Source organism: Papio anubis, chromosome 9 (genome assembly GCF_008728515.1).
Source record: "Papio anubis isolate 15944 chromosome 9, Panubis1.0, whole genome shotgun sequence".
Classification (NCBI taxonomy): domain Eukaryota; kingdom Metazoa; phylum Chordata; class Mammalia; order Primates; family Cercopithecidae; genus Papio; species Papio anubis.
In genome coordinates, this window is record NC_044984.1 from 117,500,640 (window position 1) to 117,517,189 (window position 16,550).

General features: G+C 51.4%; 1 protein-coding gene across 14 annotated transcripts in view; it reads right to left on the reverse strand.

The window, feature by feature from the left end:
- The window catches only part of PITPNM2 (phosphatidylinositol transfer protein membrane associated 2), a 167,185-nt gene that overhangs the window by 113,242 nt on the left and 37,393 nt on the right, over nucleotides 1-16,550 (reverse strand). For 11 of the 14 annotated variants that reach the window (XM_031650858.1, XM_021923084.2, XM_009181933.4 and 8 more), the window contains one exon: nucleotides 13,346-13,449. The exons of 1 other annotated variant lie outside the window; for it this stretch is intronic. The gene's annotated coding sequence lies outside the window, so the exon portion shown is untranslated. Of the gene's footprint in view, nucleotides 1-8,287; nucleotides 9,230-13,345; nucleotides 13,450-16,550 lie in introns of those variants that run through there. 2 more of the 14 variants (XM_021923077.2, XM_021923086.2) reach the window with 2 other exon arrangements.

Sequence of the window (16,550 nt, forward strand, 5' to 3'; positions counted from 1 at the left end):
AGGAAGGTGGCTTGTGGAAGCCAGGAGCCACCCAGCAGGATGGCAGGCTGGCCATAGAATCCTCCAGGCCCAGCAGGTCTCCCTGGCCCCTCTGCAGCAAAAACGAGGCCCAGGGAAGCTAGGGGAACGAAAGGATGTTGGATTGGTGCCACTGTGCTTAGCGCAACACAGCTGTCCCCAAGACTCCCCAGGGTGGGGCCACCCTGCCATCTCTCTTTATTATTATTATTTTATTTATTATTATTATTTTTTTTTGGTACGAAGTCTCGCTCTTGTCGCCCACGCTGGAGTGCAGTGGTGCAATCTCGGCTTGCTACAACCTCTGCCTCCCGGGTTCAAGTGATTCTCCTGCCTCAGCCTCCTGAGTAGCTGGGATTACAGGTGCCCACCACCACGCCCAGCTAATTTTTGTACTTTTAGTAGAGATGGGGTTTCACCATGTTGGCCAGGCTGGTCTCGATCTCTTCACCTCAGGTGATCCATCTGCCTTGGCCTCCCAAAGTGCTGGGATTATAGGCTTGAGTCACCATGCCCAGTCTGCCATCTCCCTTTTATTAGTGATTGCAAAGTGCTAAGGGGGAAAGACTTCCAGGAGCCCACTTTTCTGCACAGTCCTCAAGAGGCCAGCACCTCCTCTCCTCTCCTTGGCAGACCCTCCCTCGCTCCTCTACCCTTGACCCCACAGGCACAAGTGAGCTGTGGCTGGGAGTCAGGAGGGGAGAGTGTCTTTCTTAAGGCACACACACACTCAGCAGTGGTGGCACGGATGGGGAGGTGTTCCAGCAGACTTATTTATAGCCAAGCAGCCTGTCCACACACTCTCCAGTGTGGCCTGCCTCACTTGCCTGCCTGCCTGCCTTCCACTGGGGCTTTTCAATCTGTGTCTATATTTATCGCCCAAAGCCATTGGGATAATGGCAAGAACAGAAATAGCCTTGAAGACATTCACGTGAAGATGATAGGCAGGTCCCCAGCTCCTGGGCTGACCTCGCCCCTACATCTGCCACTTGGCAGTGGGTATGAGGAACAGCTTGACAGAGCTCGGGAAGCGGCTGCAGCCAGATGGGAACAACATAATCCTCCTTTCTCTGCTGGCCTTGGCCCTCTGTAGTGATGCAGGGGACACATCGAAAATGACACATTACAGTTGCCAGGCCACAGGGAGACCAAAGGTGACAGAGATTCCTGACGTCAGTGTGCTAATCAGAGTAGACAGTCCAGAGAAAGAGAGAAGAATCAAAGGCAGCAGCATAGCCTCACAGAAAGCAGGTCACCCCAAGCACCCAGGTTGCAGGGAGATGCCCTCCTGTCTGGCTTCTTGCACCTGGACAACAGAATCATGGGCCCATTTCCCATTTCTGTCCTCTGGGATGAGTGCTGGCCCACAGGCTCTGGGAGATACTCTCAGGGGAACAAGGATCTGGGTCCTAAAGAGGCCCGGAATGGGTCAGGGCTCATGGGAGGAGGAAGAAGGCGCCAGATGTAAGTCAGGACCAGGATGGGGAGCTGGACATTTAGGCAGGGTGGAGGGTGTCAGGGACCACCAGCTGGAGCCCTATCATAGGAGGGCAGCAGTGCGAGAAAAGAAACATGTGCAGGCCGGGCACAGTGGCTCACACCTGTAATCCCAGCACTTTGGGAAACTGGGAGGATCACTTGAGCTCAGGAGTTCAAGACCAGCCTGGGCAACACAGTAAGACTCTGTCTCTACAAAAAGAGAATTTTTTTTTAAATTAGCCAGGCACAGTGGCCTGCACCTGTAGTCCCAGCTACTCCAGAGGCATAGGTGGGAGGATTGCCTGAGCCCAGGAGTTCAAGGCTGCAGTGAGCTAATAAGCAAATGGAGAAAAGGAAGCCCCTCCTAATTAGAAGCAAACACACAGATGCCATAGAGACAGCCACAAGGTTGGTGAGTGAGTCTCCCGAATCCCACAGGCTCCCAAGTGTCCACTCCTGAGAGCTGAGCTCAGGGGCCAGCTTCCTTCCCAGCTCGATCTCCATCCTGCCAGCCTTTGTCTCTGCACTTCAAGAACCTGAAACTTCTCAGCACTCCCCAAAGATACCATGCACTTTGAGTACTGAAGGCTCATTCTGGTCCCTCTGCCTTTCCCCCTTTACTCCTGATAAACTCCTCCACATCCTTCAAAGCCCATTTGAAATGCTCCCTCTTCTATGAAATTTTCTCCATCGGATGTCAGCTGCTGCCTTCTCTCTGCTCTAGCTGCACTCTGTGCCTCCCGTCTGTGCATGTGCTATGCATTCTAACACGTGTCTATATCCCCATCCCAGGGGCTGAGTTCCCCTTCCTCACTGGATCTCACTGATTCAGTAGGCAGAGCAAGCACCCGCCAGATAAGGGAGGCAACTGATTCCCTCCTTCACGCTTCACGCTCACCCAGAACTGTCGATTTTGCCGGAAAAAAAAAAAAATATATATATATATATATATATATATATATGTTTTTAAAGAATGAAACCTCATATATACCAGAACTCCTTTGGAGATGAGGGCAAAGGCAAGTCTGGCTCTCTGAATCTGCCTCCCTATGCTCCTCGGAGAGCACCCAGTGCAGCAAGATTGGGAAGCTACTGTTAGGCCAGGGTTTGGCTGGCAGGACAAGTGGGATACTCCTCTATGGAGAGGGAGCAGACCCACCTTTGTGCCTGTGGGCTGGCGAAGCCCTGGGGGCTCTGGGCCACACCTGCAGCACTGGCAGACTTCCCACAGGCTCCTGGCCTGAACACTATCTTCTTCCGCATGGCCGATCATAGAGGAGGAGACCAGTGCAGAGGAGAACTAGGCACGTAGCTAAGGGCTGGGTTAACTTTCTCCACGCTGCTTTTTTAAAGACCCAAACAGGTCCTAGCTCCTGGATGCCTGGCTCCAGGTCCCGCTGTGTGCCTGGATTTAGATGTCTCTCCATGCTGGCACTGTTCCAAGTCCCACCCACAGCCTCTCAGATCCCACAGCTGGCGCAATACCCTCAGGAAGGCCCTCCAGCTGAGGAGAGAGATGCACAGATGTGCCAGGCACTGATAGCCTGGGAGGCCTATTCCCAGGGGCAATCAGAAGACTAGAAAGCACTGAAAAAGGCAGTGCCCTGTAAGGACAACTCTACATCCACAGAAAACACCACTGACAGAGCACCCAGGCGTGCGGGCACCTATGCCCGGGGGAAGTAAGAATTGCAGGTGATACGCGCACAGCCTTACCAAGGACTCTGCAGACACCCGCTCCTTTCCTCCACATGATCACATGCAGTAAGGACTAATAAGGTCCGCATTTCACAGATGAAGAAACTGAGGTGCAGTGAGTTGAGGAGACTTGCCCAAGGTGTCCCAGGCAGTTAGGTTCTGGAACCTGCATTAACCACCACACTATACAATTCTCCATGCAGATAAAACACTGTGCAACAAAAAATGCTGCAGCCTCTCTGGAAAACAGTCCGGCAATTCCTTAAATATGCTGAACACAGAGTTACCATGTGACCCAGCAATGCCACTTGTAGGCATATGCACAAGAGAAATGAAACATGTCCAATAAAAACTTGTACACAAGCTGGGCATGGTGGCTCACGCCTGTAATCCCAGCACTTTGGGAGGCTGAGGCAGGTGGATCACCTGAGGTCAGGAGATCGAGACCAGCCTGACCAACATGGTGAAACTCCGTCCCTACTAAAAACACAAAAATTAGCTGGACGTGGTGGCGGACGTCTATAATCCCAGCTACTTGGGAGGCTGAGGGAGGAGAATCGCTTGAGCCTGCTAGGTGGAGCTTGCAGTGAGCCGAGATCGCGCCACTGCACTCCAGTCTGGGCAACAGAGAGAGACTCTGTCTCAAAATAAATAAATAAATAAAGTAATGCAGCACTGACACATGGTACAGCACGGATGAACCATGAAAACACGATGCTGAGTGAAAGAAGCCAGACACAGATGCAAAAGACCACATCATGTATGACTCCATTCATACGAAATGTCCAGAAAAGGCATTAGCCATTCTTCTTCTCTATCAGAAAAGACTGAGACCCAGTCAGACTCACCTGAGGCAGGAACAGCATCTAACGCCACCCTTTCCACTGTGTTTCTGTAACTCCATATAATGTCTAGAACTCCCTGGTTCCAGAATCCTTTCCTGACTTCACATATGAAGGAACTGATCATTTCATGTGCCCCATTCCCCACACATACCCCACACTGACATTGATCAGAGAGCTCTGCCAGCCAGGTACACGGCCACCTTTCCCAGGCATACCCCACACTGGCACGGATCAGAGAGCTCTGCCAGCCAGGTGCACGGCCACCTTTCCCAGGCATACCCCACACTGGCATGGATCAGAGAGCTCTGCCAGCCAGGTGCACGGCCACCTTTCCCAGGTAGCTGCAAGTGCCAGGAGCCATGGCCACTCCTATTTGTTCTAGGGAAGAACATTCTTTATTGAGCACTTAATAAGTGCCTGACACAGTGCACAGGTGCTCTGTACTGGTTTTCTTATTTCTTTTCTTTCCTTTGGTCAAAGTATTTTCAAACCTAGGCCATTTTTGGGAGATGCTTTAATGCTTCAAAAACACACACTTACGACCTCAAATATCCCCTTGCAGTGGGACATAGTGTGGGCTGACCCTGGGCCAACCTGTGATGCAGGACAAGCTCCCTCCTGCCGAGATGCCACCTCCGCACTCCTATCTCACTGTCATCAACTTGCCCTGCTTCTTGGTTCACTCAATAAACACATCCACAGTGAAGTATCAGTGAATGCAACATATTTCCCAATAGTATTTATCATCTGAATGAAAACTAGAAAGAGGGCAATGCTTGACTAAAAGGAATAAGGGATCAGTAGTGAAATTTCAGGCACTGGAGGGATAATGGAGAAATGGCTCTCCTTCCCAAGCCCCTCAAAGCACAACATTTACATATTATTTTTACCTCTGGCACATAGTGCAGTTCAGGCACACAGAAGGTGCTTAGTACATGTTTGTCATGTGTTAAGTGGCCTACCTAACGCCACTCCTCCCATCTGGGAACCTGTCCCCTAGAAAGCTCTAGTGCAAGCTCCATGGGGACAAGCCATCAAGTTCCCTTTTCCGGGGGTGGTGGAGTGAGTTCTAAAACCCACCACCAGTCCGGCATGGTGGCTTATACCTGTAATTCCAGCACTTTGAGAGGCCAAGGTGGGAGGATCACTTGAGGATGGGAGTTCAAGACCAGCCTGGGCAACATAGCAAGATCGTATCTCTACATAAAATTAAAAACTTAGCTGGGTGTGGTATGCATCTGTGACATGCAAGTTCGAGACTGCAGTGAGCTAAGATCGCACCACTGTACTCCAGCCTGGGTGGCAGAGTGATCTTGCCTCTAAAAAACAAATTCTTAAAAATTATAGTGCCCACCACTAATTTGGAGGCACAACCTAAACATAGCACTCAACCTCAGTTGTCATAGAACTATGTCTACACCTGAGAATTGCCACAGAAAATGCAAGGAAGTCCCCAGCAAGGTGTGTTAGAATGCTGCATCCCAGAGCAGGAGGGAGGAGGCTAGGGAGAGGAAGGAAAAGGCTGAACAACATGTGCTGTGGGGGAAGATGCTGCCCTGAGCTACTTAAGGGCAGAGAGCTTGTCTCCAGTTTCCTCACCGTCTCCGCTCCCTCATCCAGCCTCAGAAGAAAACACTAAGAACTCACCTTCTGCAAGGACATGGGGCTAGCCCAACACCAAGCCCAGTCAGGCCTTAGCCTGCCTCCAGCAGCCTGGCTCTGCCTGCTCCACCTCTGGGCACTGTGTCCTTAGCCATGTCCTGTAATCACCTGTGAGCACCAGGGCATTCACCAGAGCAAAGGGCAGTTGAGAATGGTTTACCGGGGCAGCCCATACACCAATCAATGGAAGTAATTTCCAAGTTGTCATTCCTCAACAATACATTTACTGTGATGGGGATGATGAATTAAAAGACTGAAAGAAAAAGCAAACTGGATTTCCCTCCCCTTTGGCCTATAGATTCAACTCCTCCCAGGACAGCAAAAGCAGAATCTTTCCCTCCCATCCCCCACAGGCAGCCCTCATGCTGAGACATGTAAAGACAACACCTGATTCTTCCCATGCTGAGCTGGGAACTTCACAGGTCTCATTCCAAATCCCACCAGCCACAGGAGACCTTAAAACTTGTCATTAGTGCAGCCTTGCACACTAAAAAAGAAAAGTACCAGCTTTCTTCACAAAGAAGCAAAGGGGAGTTATCCGATGTAATGCGAGGACACCCCACAGTGATCAACCTAAGTGTATGTATGGTCCTGGCGGTTTAAGGGAAACCTGTTCTTGGTGACACAGTTACCTGTAGGGCAGTCAGATCTCAGCCCCCACCGACCTTCTTTGCCTGTTGTATTCCAAGAGACTGAATCATGAATTTGTTTATTTAGAGACAGGTCTCACTCTGTCGCCCAGGCTGGAGTGCAATGAGGTAATCATAGCTCACTACAGCCTTGACCTCCTGGCCTAAAGCAATCCTCCCACCTCAGCCTCCTGAGTAGCTGGGACTACACGTGAACACCACCACACCAGGCTAACTGAATCATGGTTTTAAACAAACCACCTTGGTAGACACAAGGCCTCTGGTTTGTGTTCCCTGGGGCATCTGGCAGCAACAGAAGTTGTTTTCATGACTGTCCTTACAGTGATGATCCCCTGACCTTGGCCATTTCCTTGCATATGCCTCTAACACGAACCTATGACCCTGATCATACAGGCTCCCTGGGTTTGCTCGTCTGTCTCCCTTGAACTGTTAGCGCCTTGACAGCAAGACTCTCTTATTTGTTCAGGCCTGACACTCCATGGAGGCTCGGCACCAGCCAAGTGAATAATGCACAGGAGCACTGACTTTGATCTGTCCAAGGCCTGACATCGTCAAGACTTCAGCAGAGCTAAGGTCAAAATGCTGGTCCATAGAGAGCTGCTGAAGGCCCAGAGTGCCAAGAATCCTCAGCTCACAAAGCCTCAGGCTCCTGCCAACCAGTGGAGGCTGCCACCCTGGCCACTGTAGGTGCTGTCAGGACCCTGCGGCTTGGCTCTGGGACCCTGGGGCCAGTCTTTCTTTCCTTGGACCTCAACTTCACTGGAACCATTCATTGTTTCAGCTGTAAAAACACTGGACCTGCATTCCAGAGGCCCAAATCTTGGCTCTGCAACTAGCCAGTTTGCCATGAAACTTTGGACAAGTCACTTCTTTTCTTAGGCCTCAGTTTTCCAGTGGGTTAGGTGTAAAGGTCGGCCTAGATGACTTCTCGCGTCTTCTTCTTTTAAGCAAGGGGCACCCAATGCCTCAGAATTCCTCTAGGCTCTACATTTATTTTTTTATTTATTTGTATGTATGTATGTATGTATGTATGTATGTATGCTGAAACAGAGTTTCACTCTTGTTGCCCAGGCTGGAGTGCAATGGCGTGATCTTGGCTCACCACAAGCTCCACCTCCCGGGTTCAAGTGATTCTCCTGACTCAGCCTCCCAAGTAGCTGGGACTACAGGCATGCACCACCACATCTGGCTAATTTTTGTATTTTTAGTAGAGACAGGGTTTCTCCGTGTTAGTCAGGCTGGAGGCTGGTCTTGAACTCCCAACCTCAGGTGATCCGCCTGCCTCAGCCTCCCAAAGTGTTGGGATTACAGGCTAGGGCCACCACGCCCAGCCTGGCTCTACCTTTAGAACATACCTGGGGCCCAACAGGCTTGCAGCCCCCACACATCCACTGCCTCTCCCTATTGCAATTGTTTCCCCACAGTCCCCCAGCTTCCTCCCTTCCTCCCATCCAGCCTGCTCTCATCACCATAGCCAGAAACCATCCTTTTAAAGCACAATTCAGATCCTGACCCTCTACTGCTCAAACACTTCCGAAGCTTCAGGTCACTCAGAGTCAGGGCCAAAGTCCTGATACAGCCAACAAGGGGGCCCTCAATATTCTCCGACCTCCTCCCCTGCTTCTCTTCCCCTCACTCACTCCAGTTTCCTTAACATCCTGGACAAGCTCCTGCCTCAGGGCCTTTCTCCCTGAGCTACCGTCCTGGCTCACTCCCCACCTCCTTCAGGTCTTCACCTAAATGTCCCCAACTTGAGAGGCCTTCCTTTCCCCTGCTTCTGCAGCTCTGATCACCATCTGATGTGCTTACAGGTTTTACTGCCTATTTGTCTATCGAGTGTCTACCCCCGACTAGAATACAAGCCCCAGGAGGGCCAGAAGTTTTTAACATTTTATCACATCTTTATGCCCAGCTCCTAGAATGGTAGGTACTCACTAAATATGAGTGGAATGAATCGCTGTTGATCCACTGAGGGGTCAATCATGCTGCTGAAATGAAGAGTCTCAAGCTATTCAACCCCTGGGCTTGAATGGTGCCATCTCAGGAATCCCTCTGAGAATTCCAAGCTCTGAACACTGTCTCCAGGAACAAAAGCAATTGTTCCAGGCAGGGTTCGTGTCTCAGGAAGTGTGTGAAGAAACAAAGAAAGGAAGTGACACAAGGGACACAGATCCAGAAAGTTCCTGCTTACGACACCTGGCTACCGGGAGGCATGAAGACTCAGCGCATACGGGAATGCCTCTAGGCACCTGGAGTGCTGAGCCCTCATGCCTCCAGCTGCCTCCTTGCAGGCGGGATGAGGTCATCAACATGGGTACACTGGACACCCACCATGGAGAAGTACCGGAAATGAACCGAAGACAGGAGCTAGCCAAGGAAAAACAGAAACGAGAGGAAGAAAGAGAAGAAAGGTGGTGAGAAAGAGTTTCCCATGCTAAGAACCTGCAGGCAGAGATCCAGAGAAACCCCCGGCCCCAGACCACGACTGACTGAGACAGCAGGGTACCTGGCCTCACACGCCCTCAGGGAGGCCAGGCCAGCTTCCTTCCTGGCCCTGCCCATCCTGAACAGCGCAAGTGAAACAGACCCATGCCCATTCCCCGGCAAGCATGGTATGCCTGTGCAAACCTCAACAAGTGACCAAAAGCATCGCCCAGAAACACAACCGTCTCACCACAGGCCCCCTGCTTCCTCTCTTCACCCCAGCTAGCCTGCTCTCAACACAGCAGCCAGAGGACATCCTTCTGAAGCACAATGCAACACAAGCCAGAGGAATGCTGGCTTCTGCCACCTGGTTGAAAATAAAATACATTCTGGGCCAGGTGTGGTGGCATGTACCTGTAGTCCCAGCTACACAGGAGGCTGAGGTGGGAGGATTGCTTAAGCCTGGGAATTCAAGGCTGTAGTGAGCCATGATCACACCACGGCACTCCAGCCTGGGTGGCAGAGCAAGACTCCATCTCTAAAATAAGTAAATAAATAATTCCTTAAAAAAAAAAAAAGGAAGAAAAGAAAGTACAGTCTCAGGAAGACATGCTGCATCAGAGCAAACAAGGCAAATGTAGGGGTGGGTCCCCAGAGCTCCGGGGAACAGGAAGAAGAGGAGACTGAGAAGAGCCAGCAATTTCTGGCTGAAGCCCCGCGTACTGAGCAGCGTCCGGTGTGTGTCAAAGAACCATGTCGATAAATGAAATATAGACAGGAGCAGTCAGGAGGGGCACAGGTGACAGAGCTGGCCAGGGCATGACATGGGTCATCAGATTGTGCCCAGCTTCCTACCAAGCTCTGTGGGGACAGCAAAGGAACTGAGGAGGAGCTCTCTGCAGACCTCAGGGCAGCATCTTTGCTCCAGGCATGAGGGTGCTCAGCCCTCTACTTCCTCTCCATAGCCTCCGCATGCTCTGGGCTCTCTGGGCAGCCTTCTAACATGTGAGACTTATCACAGACCTAAACCTCACAGGGACGGACAGGCCCATGTTCCCATGTGGGACCTGGGGCTGCCTGAGAGGAGAGACTAAGAAGTAAGGCCCTCGTTATGGGTAGGGCTCCAATGCTGCTGCAGGTGGAGAGAAGCCCCTTCTTCGCCTGGGATGGAACTTCATCCAAAGGGCTGGAGGTGGGGGTGGGGGTACAGCATGGGGAGGTAGGGACGTGCCCTGGAAAGTTTGTGTCGTTGCTGCTGTGGTCTGAGGCCCTGCCCATGTCATGAGCTCTCTTTCTCCTCAGGAGACAGTGACCTTCTGAGGCCTGTCACAGAGACAATGGCAGGAAGTGCCCCTCCCTGCCTGAGCCACGGGGAGTCCGAGTCCGGAAGGAAGCCACTGCCTGGGCCCAGGACCCTCCCTGCTGAGCTCCTGCCTGAGGGACACTGAGGCTCTTGGCAATGCCAGAAGCTCTGCTCACCAATGCCAAATGGCAAATGTCTTCAACTGTGGGGGCTGAGGACAAATAATCTCCTTGGCTAGGACCCTCATCTTTAAGGCAGACCCCTTCTGTGAAAGACAGCCAGGCAGCACTAGGAGACACAACCCCAGCTACCCCCACCCACCACCTGCCACCCCCACCTTCTGGAAGGAAGGCCTCTGGGTTCCTCCACAGCAAGGAGCTTTTCTAAAAATAAACCCTGGTCCTTGAGCCCTTTCCTTCCTCAGTCCCCTGTGGAGGAGAGAGGAGAAGGAAATATCTCATTCTTAGCCGACCCCAGGGAGTGTGGCCTCCCTCCACCCCATGACTCTTGCTACCAGGGCCTGGTGGTCACTATGCCACAAACTCCCAAGCAGGGGTGCAGAGGCATGGAGGGGGCAACCCTAATCATCCTCACATAGAGCCTGCCATTTTCTGGGTCTGGGTGGGTTTTGAGAAAAGCAGGTGGTACCAGCTCTCTAGTCCAGGATCTGGGGGGAAAGGATGGCACCCAAAGGCAAGTCTCCCACGTTACAGGGCTCCCAGGCCGACAGCAGACACAGACACTTACCGAAATATTTCAGGGAAAATGATGCCAAGAATTCTATGAGGTTCAAGCAGTATGCCGTGACAGCACAGAGGGAGGAAGAAGAGGCTAATGTGGACCCAGGTCTTGCAAAGAAATTTAGAGGAAAGGAGCTGTTTGAAATGGGCTTGGAAGGGGAAACAGGAACCTGACAGGTAGAGGTGGGAAGAGGGAACTTCAGCATGCTGGAACTGCATAAGCAAAGCGCAGAGAATGTACCAGCATATAAACTAGATGCGGGCAGGGATGCCTGTCTGGGCAGGACGCCTGTTCACAGTGGCATCTCTGGCAACTGGAATAGTCCCTGGTGCATACTAAGTAACAATAAATACTTTATGGACAAATGAGTGGAGCAGAACAATTCCTGAAGATATTTTAGGTCTAAGTGAAGACCTTCGGATGAGGTGGGCTGCAAGGCCATGGTCTCTGCAAAGTCACTGCACTCTGGAATGCAGTTGTTAAGAAGGAAAAGAACCTCCTTCCTATAAGAAAGGAGACAGGAGACCAAGGCCGTGTTGAAGCAGGGTCCCTCAGAGCAATGTCAGTGCTCAGGCCATGCAGGGCAGAAGAGCTCTCACTGGGCCCTGCCTCGACTTGGCAGCCAAGACCTTTGGCAACAGGACAACCATGAGGCCCCAACCCCGCAGAACCCAAGTGACCCCTGGAGAAGCTGCAAGTCAGGGCTGAGTGTTACTATGCGCCCTTCCCTACACCCACTCCCAGTAGCTGGGACACCTTGGAAAGTGAATTAAAACAAAACAGAAAAACAAAAAATACAACATAGCACTCTCTCTTCTTAGCACTTGGAGGCCTTTTCACAGCAACTGAAAAGAATGAGCAATTAGAGAAGATAACAGCCCACAGTGCCAGCCTGGAACTATGGAGCCAGAGGCAACTTAAGAGGCCCCATCAAAATGTGCCCCGTCTTCCCAGAGAGGATGAGGGCACCTGGAGAAAGGAGGGGACTTACCTGAGATCAGACAGCAAGTGACGGTTGAGCCTGGGCTGAACCAAGGGCCCTGTGAGTCACGGGCCAAATTTGGAAAACCATGCCATGTGCTTCCAAGTCAAGACTCGGTCCAATCCCAATCCCACTACTGACTAGCTGTGCAACCTGGAGCTGATATCTGCCATCTCTGAGCCTCGGCTTCCTGTGTAAAAAGGGACCCTAACAGGCACAGCTCATGGTTACTGTGGGACTTAGCCCCATGCAGCAGGGGCTGGGTACATTAAACCATTAATCCCCACCAGCATCCTCAACTTGGCTTTGCTAGCTTCCCTTGATGGAACATCCATCCTCCGTGCCTCCAAAGCTGAAACTAGCCAATGAGTGCACAGGGAGAAGGATTCATCAAAATTTAGAAAAAAAGAAGGAAAAATCACTTTACCTCCTGTTCCACCCAATAAAGGCCTTGGCATGGAAAATGAGGCCAAGGCCAGGGTTTGTGCCTGAGACTCAGAAATACGAAATGGAAAGAAGCTTGGGAGGCCAGGGGCTCCTGCTGTCAGCTGGGGGTGGGAGGGGAGAGACTGCATCTCCCTGGGCCTTTCAATCTCTAGACCTGGCACTCCCTGAGACTCAAGACAGAGGCTCAGGCCTGCCCTCCACTCAGCCTTGGTTTCTCACTGTGCATCCAGAGGGATGGTGCATTAAAAAACACACTCATGCTTGTTTCTGGGCCACTGACCATGACTTGTGGGCAGCTGAGCAAGGCAGCAGCCCAGCCTCTGCTCTCTGCCAAAGCCAGGGAGTAGCCAGAGCCTGAGCTTCCCAGCCAAGGCACAGAAGAAGCAAAACTCCTGCCTGTCCTGTTCCATGTACTAAGGGAAGAGCAGGTCAGGCTGAGCCTCAACAGCAAACAGAAAAGAGCCACCCTGGGGTGTTCTATAAACAGGAGACTAGCAGCCGTTGGGGACTCAAAGGCTGACCCAAGGAGTTTTTATCATATTTGGAATCGAAAGCTACCAGAGGCAAAACATCGGTCTTTCCTATTTAGTGAAGAGAAGTCAATATTTGAAAAAGCATAATCAATAAATACAATCTACCCCACATTAATCAGATAAAGTCAGGTTTTTAGTGTTTTTTTAAGAGACGCGGTCTCACTGTGTTACTTAGGCTGGAGTGAAATAGTGCGACTATGGCTTACTGCAGCCTCGAACTCCTGGGCTCAAGTGATCGTCCCATATCAGCCTCCCCAGTAGCTGGGACTATAGGCATGTGGCACCTCACCCAGTAAATTTTTTTTTTTTTTTTGTAGAGATGCAGTCTCACTATGTTGCCCAGGCTGGTCTTGAAATCCTGGTCTCCAGTGATCCTCCTCCCTCAGCCTCCCAAAGTGCTGGGATTATAGGTGTGAGCCACTGCACCCAACAACAGTCCGGTTTTTAGGGGAAAAAGGAAACAGCAATAAAGTCTCTGTACCCTCAAACTCCAAAGGCTAGGGTGGCCTGCAGGGCCCCAGCTCTGGGAAGTTGGGTGCTACTGCACAGGTGGACGGCTTTACCTGTGGGTCTGAGACGGTTCCACTGATGTCCCTGTCACAGGAGGAGAAATGGGTCCCTAGGCTCACAGAAGGGTGTCAAGGACCAGGACACACGTGCCAGCATTCTGCAGGGAGAAGCACAATGGGAGAGGAGGTGAGACACCTGGACTCTGATCGCTCCACACCAATCCAACTGGGAGACTCACAATGCTGATGGACCAAGAGGGTTGAACAGGGGACATCTGACTAAAGGTGTCTCCATTTTACAAAGGGACCCAGTCCAGGACCATTTAGGAGGCAAGTTCCTAACTCAGTATTGGCGACAGATACACCCCAACATTGCCCGGCACCCCTTCTACTTAGGAAAACTGCTCAGGGAGCGGGAACTGAGACTACCAGCACACACCATAAGCCATCTTATTTCAGAAGCCCCTTGGAGCTCTGTCTCAAACCTTGATTTTCACTCGTGAACTCCACTGGGATTGGAGGACTTCAGACCACAGAGGGGAGGCTGGAAAATGAGATAATGCAGGAAGAAGAGAGGGAGACATAGTCCGAGAGGATGGCATCCTGATGCCGGGGCAGGGGTGTGGTCATATTGTGGGGTGATGCAAATGGCTTCCAGCCTTCCAGCAAGCCCCCCCAGCTGGGCAGAGTGTGATCTGATTACACAGAGGCCAGAGACAAGCATTCAAAACAAAATGAAAAAAACTGGAGAAACGGACTTCCAAAGAGTCCCAGGTCCAACAGCCTCAGAGACAACAGTCTTCACAGGTACCACTGAAGCCACCACCCAACCCAGGGCTCCTACAGGGACCACAGACAAGGTGGGTAGCCCACCTCGCAGCTCAACACACATTCTTGTTTGCCTGACACACATACAAGCCTCCTGACCCTGGGCCTAGAGAGCAGGTAGCAGCCTACAGGGCTCTCCAATGACCATGACAGAGAGGCCGCTTGTCTGCTGGTTATGGAAGCTGGGAGTGTTTCAGGAACTGATGCCCAATTCCAGGGCAACCCTGCTTTAAGAGCTGAGGACAGGCATGGTGGGGGTCTCCTCAGATACCAGTCCATGCCCGCTAGGGGCAAGCATGTCCCAAACAAAGGGAAATGGAATGGTGGCTGGGGATGGCAAAGTCATCAACTGCCAAGTGAGTGGCCAGACAGTAAGAGTCAGAGGAGGAAGAGTGGAATTGGGGAGGTGTGAAGATAGCTAGCAATGCACAGTAGTGGGAGGTGTGGCTGCAGGGAGCGGGCGGCTCTTCACGCACCCAACCCCGCCACCGCCACTGCGTCCTGCATGCCCACCCCCGTGCAGGCTCCTCTGTGGGACTGAGGCTCCATCGCTGTCCTGCCCCAGCCCCTTGTCTTCATGGCTACATGTACACACCCACATACACCCTCGACCCCCAGAACAAATGAAACAACCCAGGCACCCGCAGCAGGGTGGATGCAGGTCCCAGCCCTCCCAGTGACCATGAGCAAGCTGGCCTTCCAGTCTCGCCTCTACAAGCCACCGTAGGCCACAGCTGAGGCCAGCAGCTCTGAAGTCTCCCCATGTTTGAGGTGAGGAAAGCTGTTGAGAGGGTTGAGGGTTTGCCGTGGTAACACACCCATCAATGGCGAGCCAGATTTGGTAGTCCAGCCCTGCTCCAGCCCACCACAATGCTTCTCGGCAGGTGAGAAGGGCAGTGGTGACTCACACCTCGCAGAATCAGATCCACAGGGGCTATGAGAAAAAAGCACTCTCGGAATGCAAAGAGAGGCACTGAAGGGAATTATGTTTCTGACTAAAAGTATTAAAAGTGAAAAAAGTGAATGCAGGGTCAGGCTAAGGAGCCAACCCAGTAGGCAGCTATTTGGGGAACAGACCTCTAGGGGCAGGGGGCTCAAAACATCCCTGGAAAGAAATTAAAATGTGCTGCTGGCTAACTCAGTTTTCCTCCAGTGACCCCTCACATAAATGGTAAACAGTGAACCTGACCACTGCCCTAAGGGGACATGGAAAGCCACAACAAAACATAATTCCTTGCTGGGGTTTGTTGTGTGTAATGTACGCTCCATACATGTGTAGTCACAGTCCTGGAGGGGAGCAGTGCATCCAAGACCAAATAATACATCGTGTTGCTATTTCCCAGGAACAAATGTCATTTCATTCCTTTAAGTTTTAAATCTAAATCTTCAATACACTTTTTTTTTTTTTTGAGACGGAGTCTCACTCTTGTCACCCAGGCTGGAGTGAGGTGGCGCGATCTCAGCTCACTGCAAGCTCCACCTCCCGGGTTCACACCATTCTCCTGCCTCAACCTCCCGAGTAGCTGGGACTACAGGTACCCACCACCATGCTCAGCTAATTCTTTTTGTATTTTTTAGCAGAGATGGGGTTTCACCATGTTAGCCAGGATGGTCTTTATCTCCTGACCTCGTGATCCGCCCACCTCGGCCTCCCAAAGTGCTGGGATTACAGGTGTGAGCCACCGTGCCTGGCCTAAATCTTCAATATACTTCTTGAATGATTTGGAAAACTGCAGGGGAAAGAAAAACAAAACAAAAATATACCTTAGGAGACAAGAACAACAGAAGTCAGAATCGCTTTCCTCAAAATTTTTCAGATCCCTGACTCTGTTTCAGTCCATGGAAGTGAATTAGCAAGTGAATCTGTTTCTCTATATGATTCCTATTAATAGAATATCAGTCTCTCCTCATCCCCACTAAATAAATGTCAAACAAACACTTAAAGAATACCAGTTTGATGGGGTGCCAGCTACTAGCCTGCCCAGATGTCCACACGTCTCAGGCTGGCCCTTGTGGAAAGTATAAGTTCCAAATGAGTGGGTAGTGCTGCCGAAGTTAAACACTGCTGTCTCCAGCCTCCGCTGACATGGCGACCGTGAGGCAGGTGGCTAAAGAATGGGTAGAGAGAGACCCATACGTATGGTAGGTGGCACCACGGCAAACTGTCCAGAGTGCTGACAACAGACCATGGCCTTTGACTCCATCTGGAGGCATGGTTCCTAATTTTTTTCAATTTAGATATAATTTACACACCATAAAACCCGCCCTTTTAGCCAGGTGCCATGGCTCATGCTTGTAATCCCAGCACTTAGAGAGGCCGAGGCAGGAGGATCATTTGAGCTCAGGAGTTCAAGACAAGCCTGGGCAACATAGTGAGACCCCCCCATCTTTAGAAAAATTCATAAATTAGCTGGGTCTGGTGGCACATGCC